Raw genomic sequence first — 12225 nt, 5'->3', positions numbered from 1 at the left:
TCCCCAAATTACATTAATAAAAGTATAAATAATGCATTTAAACCATAGGGAAAACAATTCCTGTAATAAACATTCAAAAGCCCTCAACCCAATTTCAAACCCAACAACTAACTCACATAAACATTGAATCTATTTATACCATGATGTAAAATATAAGTTAGAATGAGAGACATGCCTAAACACACAAGAATTTAGAAGAAATCCAGAGTTTGAAGCTTTTAAAGATTTAATTCCTTGTAAACCCTAGTTTTTTTTTTGACTTGGGATTTAGAGAGATGAGAGTAGTGTTTGATTTTTTATGTTTTTATGTCATAGGGAATAATGTCTAGGTAGGAAAAGATAAAAGATCCCCCAATAAAAACATACATGAAAAATTAGGCCCATTATTCATGGGTCAAGTAATGACTCATGAGATCAGACCACGAGTCGTTACTTAGACTCATTACTTGGGAAACAAATTTCTGACCCCTGCTCCTATAGTAAAGAGTCAATCACCATGACTCATGACCTGACTTAATGACTCTTATTGAGAAGTCATGATCAAAGTAGAAACCTTGGGCAACCTTACTATTATGACAATGAGTCCAACCCTATGACCCTTGATGAGTGAAAATGACTCATCACCCGGGTCATAGTCATGGCAGTATTGTTAATAGTCCAGAAATTTTTGGGTCTAAAACCTGGGGTATTACAGCTTGATACATGGATAGGCATGGTAAGTGGTTCACTAGCAGAATCAAAATCCAAAACAGAGTATACAAACACATAAGAGAAAGTTGATCCAAGATCAAATAACATGAATGAAAATCTAAAACAAATAAGCATGATACTTGTGATAACAATATTGGAAGCCTCTACCTCTAGTGTGGCGAGTATAGCATAGCACTGTCCATAACCACTACCTGACTGACTGGCCTCGCGACCGCTCCCATACCCACCACTACCTCTACCCTATGTACCTCTAGTAGAAACTCTACCTATCATAGCCGATATAAGAGCAACCATAAAAACATGGAGGGGATAGTCCTTGTCCAAATGGAAAACCATATCACGCACAAAGAAACCTCTATGGCCCAACTTAATAGAAGAAGGTACGACTGAGCTAGAACAACCACCAAAAGATGTTGAACTAAAAAACCCATTACTTGAACCCTATAAGGATACCAACATAGTCTACCATGATACCTATGAAACCCTTAAGAACCTCAGCCTCAAAAAGTTTGACCTCTAAACTCGCTCAGATGACTTCTTCCTGGTAACCTCAAAGAATAGACTCAGTTATCCTTGTATGATCCACTATACACAAAAGTAATTCTCTATACACTACCATTTTAGTCATTACTAGCTGAAGAGAAATATCTAACGCCTTCATAAACTTCCAAATCTTCTTAGAATTAATGGCAATACTGGTATAACAATATCTAGACAAGGCATGAAAGTGTGAATCATTCTACGTAAAAGTCATGGAGCCTTGCTCTAAGTGATCAAACTCATGTTTTATTTGATCCATAAAACTATACAACACAAACCTATCCAAAAAAAATCCTCAACAAATTAATCCCAAGTCATCAATAGAGAATTGAGAGGTCTGGAACTATTAAGTGACCTCCACTAATATCTAGCTATATCTATCAATTTATAGGTTGTATAAGCAACCCCTTGGAACTAAAGCGAACAAAGGTTATACTATACAGCTTCTTAATATAGTCAATCAAAAACTCATAGGCATCCTTACCTAAATACCACTAAACCAAGGAGAACCTAAGTTAGTGAATCTCTCATACCTTTTCTAATCCTTAGAAGACATAATTGTACTCAAAATAGTAGAAGACATAGTAAATCTTATTGGCTGAGATCCCACCAGAGGAGGTATCATAAATAAAGGTTGAGCTCCTGATCTTAGTATACCATGCTCAGTTGCCAACACAGGAGGAACAATACTCGAAGTCTGTGGAGTACCTAAGCAGATATCGATAATATTGGATGATCCATACTAGGAATCAAAGGAACACTATAGGCAGACTATGGCATAGATGGAGGTACAATACTTAGAGTTGGAGGAACACTAGTTACACTGATACGCCCAAATTACAACTCTCGTTAGAAAGTGAAAGCGGCTTCTGTCAAATATTGAACCCAACTGAGTTGGGTGTCGAATTCCACAAGGAATACTATGATCACTAAGTATTGCAAGTATTATTAGACTATTGATTGAAGGTGCTAAAGTAAAGAGGGTTTCAGTTTAAGTACACAGTAATACTATCAGTGTAACAGTAAGATGATATGTGTAATAGTATTTGATTATAGAGAAAGATAAGTTAGGGTTATTTCCATCTTATAGTTTTAAATATTTTCTAACATGGGTATTTAGAACTCATACATGCATGCACTTATAGAGAAACACATTTAAATTCATAATCCAAGTGTTTCTCAACCAACAAGGATTAATCCACTCTAGTTCACTCAAATCAAAAGTGTTGTTTAATACTTATGTGAAATCTCCAAGTTATTAATCCTATTGAGGCATTAACAAATAAAATAGAGGTTAGAAACCCTATTCTCTTGTCACTACTCTCTTTTCCAAACATAAACTTTTTTTATCAAACAAGTTATGTTTTAATAGCACATTCCATATGTTTGCAACCATGAGAATTCAATCACAATGAAGAGAGTATAATATAAGTGCATCTACACATAATGAATTCAAAACCCATAGAAATAAATAGTATACTACAAGGTTTCCATAACCCTAACAATTAAATTTATCTACTCATGAATAAAATGGAAATCACCATAAGAATATTCATCATACCAAAAACTAGAAGTCGATTTTGGTATCCAAAAAATAGTGAAATCAAGGAGAAAAATTTTTCTCTCTCCCTCTACACTAAGCCTCTCTTTCTTGCGTTCAAAAATCCAAAAACAGCATAATACATAAAAATTCAGCAACAAGTCTTTTAATAGCCTTCTCTCTCATAATTTTCTTCTAAGTCCTCAACTTATTATAAATGGAAAATTGGCTCGGGAAAAAGTTCCCATGCACCCCATTTGGTCCAACACCTGCTTTTCCTCTTGTGTGAGTTTTCCTCTGAAATCTGCAGTCCCCAAAGTGTCTTTATTTACCTCATTAGACCTGAAAATCATTCTAATCATATAGGTCAACTCACTTAAATCAAAGTAGAGTAAAAATGTAAGAATTATGTATTTTAGTTCTGAAAATTTAGCTAAAATATGGGTAAATTATGGTTCTTAGACATAAATACGCCCAAGATCACCACCCCACACTTGAAGCTTTGTTCGTCATCGAACAAATCATACATCTATGCATATACCAAATTACAAACCTACAGAGGAAACACAAAATGCTCAAAAAGGCTCACACAACTATTAGGCACAAGAGTTAGATTCATGGATCATTACTAGAACAACTTGTCCTCAAGAATAGACTCACTAGTTGGCAAATTCATATATACTATTTAAGCAAAGAAATCATATAAATTACCTAACCTTCATCAACCATGTGCCCTCACAACAAGAAAGTTACCCATAATCACTCACAATCATGCAATTTCTAACCACATGGGTATAAGATTCAAGTTGCACTAACTCTCACAAAGAATTCTCAAATTACAACTGATGACCATATGCTTGCCCTTCGTGTAATACTCCACTAATATCAAAATGCTAAGATTAGGATCAAATAGGTCTTTTACGACTTGTAATGCAGGCTAAAGTATGGGTAGGAACTATTTTGGCTAGAAATAGTGACTATCCTCCCTAAGTGCTTTAATATACTACATTATGCAATTAAGACTAATCTCTAACAACCAATTTTAAATTCTGCTATCTTCACAGATTTGCTTTTCACCCCAACTCGTTAAGCTTAATTAATAACCCTATGGTGGGAGTATGTAACCCTTTCAATTTTATTTTTTGCACCTTTTTCATGTTACGCACCCCTATAATAGCTACCCTCAACTTGTGTGATTTGCCCTTAGTTGAGGTGCACAATGTCAAATAAGGACCAGGGTTAAAACAGGTTCATTGTAACATGTCTGGGATAAAATTTGAAACTTCGTAACAACACTTTGCAACTCCCAACCATAACACTTTCACATACCAATAACTAGAATTTGGGCCTTAATTTAACCTTTTTTCTCTTATTCGTCAAACCCCTAACTAAAATTATTATTTTATACTAAAGTGCTTAGGAGCATTTGGATCAAATTAAGGTCTGGAAAAAAATGGATAAGGCTACATATGAGGCTAACAAAAGAACAAGCTAAAGGCTCAACATGGCTAGCAAAGATGATGCGTAAAGGTGGTTAAAAAGAACAGGGTATAAATAATGGCTGTCAAAGAAATGCCTAAATCATTTCCTAAACTCACAAGCTTTATTTTGCTTTGCACACACACCAGGAAAGTTTTAGTATCAGTTGCAGCAAGGAATATACAACAACCTTACACACTCATGGCACATGATCAACTTACTTAGGAGCATTATAGATTCTTGACCCAACACTTAAATAAATTCCAATATAGCCAACAATCATAACCAGAGTCACAACTAGAGACTAAGTGTTTTAAACGTAAAGATCCATCGCATACTCATGCTATAATGCCATGCGGTCCATAAGTAGTAATTTCATGCAATCACAGACTAATTTTCTCTTAAGACGGTCATCATCCAACCATCATTGAGAAACAAACGCCTACTTATGACTAAAAATACCATACGCACAGAAACAAAACAAAACAAAAACCAAACAAAATAAACTAACATAAGCACTAAACTAGGTACACAAAGAACAAAATAGAAAGTAACTAATAGGCAATCTAGAAGCATTTCTAGTCCACCCCACACTTTCAAAGAAAACACTGTCCCCAGTGTACATGCATAAACAAAAACTTGGTTAGTCAACAAGAGCTCTTTCACACAATGAGATTTATCTTCCCCAATAATAGCAAACTAACCATAATCTTATCTTTAAGAACTATTTCAAAACCCAATTAACAACTATGAGCATACTAATAAAAGAAATACAAATAATGAAAGAGAAAGACTTACTTGATGATGGACTCTTGATGAAAAGAGAAAGGGAGCTTGTAAGATTAGTAGAGCAAAGAGAAGGGTTTTGAGAGAGGAGGGGTTGGGCAGCACTTAGGTGAAAGAAGAGTGGAATGGAATTTTAGTATAGAGATGTTATCTAAAAGTTAGGAAATGGGTTGGGTTGATCCACTCAAAAATAGGTACTTATATTTAAAAATTTGCACTAATGTGCGACTCACCTTCAATCGCATATGCTTAAGAATGCGGTGCATATCCTATCGCCTATATTTACATGTGCGGCGTATAAGGTATCGCCTAGTTGAGGCAGTGGGCATAGGCGATTGGAAATGCGGCGCATACCCTATCGCCTATATTTACATGTGCGGCGCATAGGGCATCGCCTAGTTAAGGCAGTGGGCATAGGTGATTGGAAATGCGGCGCATACCCTAACACTTATATTTATATGTACGGCGCATATGGTATCACCTAGTTTAGGTAGTGAGTATAGGTAATTTACAATGCGGTGCATATCTAATCACATACCTCGAGATGTGCGGTGCACTCTTGGTCCAATCCCTATGCTACCACCATAGACCTCATTAAAAGTCACAAAATAAAGTCGCACCATGAAACTTTTTGGGTCGAATTTACTAATTCGAGGCGCGACTCTAATGCAAATTATACTTGAGCCTTAAACATTTGACCACTCCTCCTTAGTAATTCATGCATCTGCACTTAATAAAAAATAACAAAAATGATTAGAAAGATGGGTTGCCTCCTACCAAGCGTCGTAGTTTCAGTCGTGGCTCGACTCATATTTTAGAATTTACATTTACCATAAACAAAAGAAAAGTAAAATCATGGGTTGCCTCCCATGTAGCGCTTTATTTACTGTCACAGCACGACTCAGCAATCTCGATTACTAAGACTTCATCGAGATATATGTTGGCTATACACTTTATCAAGGATGTTGGCCCGATATATAGCTTCACCCTTGGTCCGTTCACCTTGAAGACACTCCCGTCTTTATTTTGTAGCTCAACTATTCAAGATGAGTAGACTTCGATAATTTTGAATGGACCAAACCATTTAGACTTCAACTTACCTGGAAATAGTTTTAACCTGGAGTTGAATAGGAGTACCAAATCGCCCTTTAGAAAATTTTGTTGCACAATCCTCCGATCATGGTACTTTTTAATCCTTTCCTTGTAAAGGTCTACTCTTTCATACGCATTAAGACGGAATTTATCCATCTGATTTAGTTGGCCCAGTCTTAGCTTTGCTGCCTCATACTAGTTCAAGTTCAGCCTTCTGAGTGCCCATAATGCTTTATGCTCCAATTCAATAGGCAAGTGATATGCCTTTCCATACACAATTTGGTACGGCGACATGCCAATAGGCATTTTAAAAGCTTTTCTGTATGTCCAAAGAGCATCATCCAGCTTTTGTGACCAGTCTTGTCTATTAGCATTTACGGTTTTAGCAAGGATGGCTTTGATTTCTTTATTCGAAACCTCCACTTGCCCACTAGTTTGTGGGTGGTATAGAGTTGCCACCTTATGTTGCTTAACACCGTATTTTGCTAAAGAAGCCCTAAAAACTTTATTGCAGAAATAGGATCCCCCATCACTTATGATTGTTCTTGGTACCCCAAAATGGGAGAATATGTTCTTCTTTAGAAATGCTACAACTCTTTTTCCTTTATTGTCAGCCAAAACAACAGCTTCTACCCATTTTGAGACATAGTACAAAACTACTAGTATGTATTTTAACTCATATGAGCTTACAAACAAGCCAATAAAGTCGATGCCCCATTCATCAAACAACTCTACTTCCATAATTTTAGACATCGGCATCTCATGGTATTTGGAGATTGATCCTTGCCTTTGATATTAATCACATCTCCGAACAAACTCATATGCATCTCTAAATAGCGTAGGCCAATAGTAGCCACTCTGCAATACTTTATAAGCAGTACAATCACCTGCATATTTACCACCAATAGGTGAAGCATGGCATGCTTCCCAAATACTCAGCATCTCTACCTCTGAGACACAACGCCTAATAACACCATCTGCACATCCTAGAAATACTAGGTCAAATCATGAAGGAACTTTTTCCTTTAGTAAAAGAAAAGAGTATCTGGGATCACCTCACTTACCACGTAGTTTGCAAAGTCAGCATACCACAAAATCTGCTTGAGCTTCGCAGCTAGTATCTTCTTATCTGAAAAAGAATCATCAATATTTAACTTGTCCTTGAATGTTTGTTCACATTCAAGCCTGGATAAGTTATTAGCCACCTGATTTTCACATCCCTTACGATCCTTTACCTCAAAGTCAAATTCTTGAAGAAACAACACCCATTAGATCAATCTCGGCTTTGCATCTTTCTTATTCATTAAGTTCCTCAGAGCTGCATGATCCGTGTGGACCACCACCTTGGTCCCTAGAAAATACACTTTGAATTTCATAAAGGCGTAAACTACAGCCAGGGGCTCTTGTTTAGTGATAGTGTAGTTCTTTTGAGCCCCATTCAGGGCTTTGCTGGCATAGTAGATTGGATGAAATAGCTTATCCTTTTTCAAGCCCAACACAGCTCCAAGAGATACCCCACTAGCATCACACATTAGTTCAAACGGCTTTGTCCAGTCAGGAGTAATAATAACTGGAGCCTCCACTAATTTCAGCTTAGTGTATTCGAGCTCCTGCGTGCAGTCATCATCAAAAGAGAACTTGGCCTCCTTTTCAAGAAGTTTTCTTAATGGGCTTGTAACCTTCCAGAAATCTTTATAACTAAGAAAGCTATGCACCCCTTTTACAAAGATAGGAGAGGTAGTTTCTCGATGACCTCAACCTTGGACCTATCTACCTCAATACCTTTCGTAGAAATTTTATGACCGAGAATAATGCCTTCTTTCACCATGAAGTTGCATTTTTCCCAGTTAAGTACCAAGCTAAACTCTTCACACCGCTGTAATGCTTGACTTATGTTCAGCAAGAACAAGTCAAAGGAGTGTCCAACAACTCAAAAATCATCCATAAATACCTTCAAGTTGTCTTCAACCATATTAGAGAAGATCGATATCATGCGCCTCTGGAATGTGGCCGATGCATTAAATGCAATGTGCCATATGGGCACGTGAACGTCATCTTCTCCTGATCTTCAGGAGCAATGGAGATCTGGTTATACCCAAAATAACCATCCAAGAAATAGTACCAACCTCTACCTTCCAATCGATCGAGCATCTGATCCATGAATGGTATTGGAAAGTGATATTTTAGTGTCCACAAGTTGAGATTTTGGTAGTCCATACACACCGTCCACCCTGTGACAGGCCTAAATAGAATTAACTCGTTCTTCTCATTGGCCACTACCGTCATGCCCCCTTTCTTGGGCACACACTGTATAGGACTCACCCATTTACTGTCTGAGATTGGGTACACCACCCCTGCATCTAGCCACTTAATGATTTCTTTCTTCATCACCTCTTGTATAGGTGGATTCAGGCGATGTTGATGCTCAATGGTGGGTACACAATCTTTCTCTAACTGAATCTTGTGCTTACATATACTAGGAGGGATACCAATGATATCTACAATAGTCCAACCAATAGCTCTTTTATATCTCTTAAGAACAGAGATGAGAGATTCCACCTGTTGTTTGCTTAGATCAGCAACAATAATAATTGGCAATGTATTTCCACTACCCAAGAACACATACCTCAGATAATTGGGTAGCTCTTTCAAGTCTAACACTGGTGGCTCTTCAATAGATAGCTTCACCGGTGGTGAAGGTTGATTCTTAAGGTCAAGATCAAGGTTCTTGGGTGCATAAGAATACGACCCTATTTTTGTCAAAGCACAGACAGTTTCTTCGTACTCCTCTATATCCTCACGATCAAAGTTCAAAAGCACAGCAGCCAATAGCTCGATAGTAAGCTGCTCCTCCAAAGATAATTCCTGCCCGTCCTTATAATACACATCAACTATAGAGAACACATTCATTTCTTTGTGCTGTTTCATAGATTTGCATACATCGAAACGTACTACTTCATCATTCATATAAAACCAAAGCTCATTTTCTCACAGATCAATCATCACACTTTCTGTTGCGAGGAAAGGTCGACCCAATAGTATGGGCACCTCAAAGTCCACCCCACAATCCAAAATAACAAAATCCGCAGGGAAAATGAAGGTAGCCACTTTCACTAATACATCTTACAGAATACCAATAGGCTATTTTACCGACCTATCTACCATCACGAGTAACATATTGGTTGGAGTAGGATCTACCAACCCTAAATTTTTATAAATATTTAGCGACATCAAATTAATGCTAGCCCCCAAATCACACAAAGCCATAGCAAAATCTAAAGATCCAACTGTGCAAGGAATGATGAAAGCTCCCGGATCTGTCTTCTTTTATACTAAGGACCTTATGGCAATCCACTGCAATAATGGAAATCATTTGTCGGTTCATAGCTTGCTGCCCTTTTCTTTGTCAAAATGTCCTAAATGAATTTGACATACCCTGTCATCTGCTCCAGTGCCTTTACCAAGGGCACATTTATAGTCAGCTGCTTCAGTATGGTCATGAATTTACTAAACTTGGTATCATCAGCCTTCTTCTTCAGTCTCTGAGGAAAAGGGGGTCGTGGCTTTAGGAGAGTTTTCTCCACCACTTCTTTTTCTTAGTTCTTCTCATTTTCAATCTTTTTAGACTGCTGAAAGCTGGGTATAGTATTATGAATGATCTCATCCTGGATTTCAACTTCTACAGGATGATCACAATCTACTTTATTAACACCCTCCTCTATACTATCAACCACAAGCTTACACATAAATGGATTTTCCAACACCTTACCACTCTTAGTAGTAATTTCCATACATGTCCCATCTTTCCTTGGATTTTACACTGTGTCACTTGGTAAGGTACCAGCCTTCCTTTGATTAAATCTAAAGCGACAATTGACTCAATTGCTGCTCCAACAATTTTATTGAAGTAGAATGCGAGTCAACCAATTGACTCATTGAAGATAAATCATTTTTTACCTCAACTACTCCCGTGTTGGTTGCCTCAACTCCTTTCAGAAGCTTAGCCATCATGTCCTTCATGGACATCTTACCAGAGCTAGCTGCAGTAGCTTCACGATTTATAGGAGGGACATACAAACCACTCTTGTCATTCTTATTCTTTCAATTCCATTGGTCTCGGTCCTTGTACCTAGATTTTTCATAGTAGTTCTGACCATGGATTCCTTGGCCACTGCCTCAGAAAGGCCCCTAATTATTCAAGTAATTGGCTTCCTCCTCATAATCGGAGTCATCTCTTCCCTGTGATGCAATAGCTTTAACCTTCTCTATCTTTCCTGATAATAAATACTTAGTAAGAAGTTCCATCTGTATTTTTATGTGATCCATATCTTGGTCACGTTCCTCTTCCCTTCGCCTTTGTTCTGCAGTCATACAAATAGATACAGTAGAGCTTGCTACCTCAAAATCCCTAGTATGCCAAGCTCTACTTTGCTTTGTCGCAGGATATAGTATCTCTTATACGTCAATAAAGGTGAGGTCCATGAATGACCTACCCGTAGCATTATCTACCACTGGCTTGGTCACCAAATTGAAGGCCCTATATAATATCTCTATCAAGTGTAGATTGGTCATCTGATGATTTGGGCACCGCATAAGCTTATTCTTGAACCTCTCCCAAGTTTCGTGGAGAGCTTCATTTGGAAGCTGTCTGAAATTGCTTATCTCATCTCTCAATTTTGCTTTCTTGGATGGCAGAAAGAATCTTTCTAGGAAAGCATCTTTCAGTTGCCTCCAATTGGTAATAGAGTCGGGAGTTAGCCCATTTAGCCGTAGAGTTGCTTCTCCAGATAGAGACAATGGAAATAAGCATAGCCGGATCGCATTTTATCCAACCCTTGGATTGTTAAATGACTTGCATATTGAGATAAAATAAATCAGATGTATATTCGGATCATTACCTGCAAGTCCACCAAATAACCTTTTGAGTTACAATAACTGGATTATAGTGCTAGTAATATTGAACTTGGCTCCGGGTGCTAAAGGTGGGGGAATAATAGCCCCTGTGGCACCAGCCCCATCCAATTCATCATTATCATTATCAAAATCAAACTGCACAGCTCTGCGTTTGGGTCTCATTCTAGCCTGACGATCTCCATTGACATACCTATTCACTGGTGCTGCCACATCATCTGCACGCCTTGGATTTAATAGCTCATCATCACCATGGTCCTCATCATCAGGATTTGGTACCCGACAATGGTTATCAACATTCTTCTGATTTACTTGCGCAGCTACCAATACGGCTAATCTCGCCTGCTTCTATTGAGAAGCTATCCTTTCAGGGTCTCGTTGCACATCTATTCTGCCAATGAGATGTGGTCCAGGATTTATAGGTAATAATGGTTGACCCGATCCCCATGTACTTGGCATGCACAATAGTCAACCTATTCAAAACAAAAACAACAAACAAAAAGTAAAGTTTCAGAATCTTTGACCAAAGGGTCTATTAACTATCACAAACTTGGTTGACAACCGTATTCCCCGACAATGGCACAAAAATTTTATACGCCCAAATTACAACTCTCGTTAGAAAGTGTAAGCGGTTGCTATCAAATATAGAACCCAACTGGGTTGGGTGTCGAATCCCACAGGGAATACTATGATCACTAAGTATTGTGATTATTATTAGACTGTTGATCGAAGGTTCCAAAGTAAAGGGGGGGTTTCGGTTTAAGTACACAGTAATACTATCAGTGTAATAGTAAGATGATATGTGTAATAGTATTTGATTATAGAGAAAGACAAGTTAGGGTTATTTTCACCTTGTAGTTTTCAATATTTTCTAACTATGGGTATTTAGAACTCATACATGCATGCACTTACAGAGAAACACATTTAAATTCATAATCCAAGTGTTTCTCAACCAACAAGGATTAATCCACTCTAGTTCTCTCAAATTAAAAGTGTTGTTCAATACTTATGTGAAATCTCCAAGTTGTTAATCCTATTAAGGCATTAAGGGATAAAATAGAGGTTAGAAACCCTATTCTCTTGTCACTACTCTCTTTTCCCAACATAAAGTTTTCTATCGAACAAGTTATGTTTTAATGGCACATTCCCTATGTTTGCAACCATGA

At 37.6% G+C, this 12225-nt stretch overlaps 1 non-coding gene across 1 annotated transcript; it reads left to right on the top strand.

Moving 5' to 3' along the window:
* Window positions 1-10718: 10718 nt before the first annotated feature.
* LOC124887505 lies at window positions 10719-10825 on the top strand. Its single transcript, XR_007045278.1, has one exon. It is a non-coding gene; the product is annotated as a small nucleolar RNA R71 (small nucleolar RNA).
* Window positions 10826-12225: the final 1400 nt, after the last annotated feature.

The sequence above is a fragment of the Capsicum annuum genome, chromosome 9, assembly GCF_002878395.1.
Source record: "Capsicum annuum cultivar UCD-10X-F1 chromosome 9, UCD10Xv1.1, whole genome shotgun sequence".
Classification (NCBI taxonomy): Eukaryota; Viridiplantae; Streptophyta; class Magnoliopsida; order Solanales; family Solanaceae; genus Capsicum; species Capsicum annuum.
Note: the sequence above shows the minus strand (reverse complement) of the source record. Positions and strands in the feature narration are given on the sequence as shown.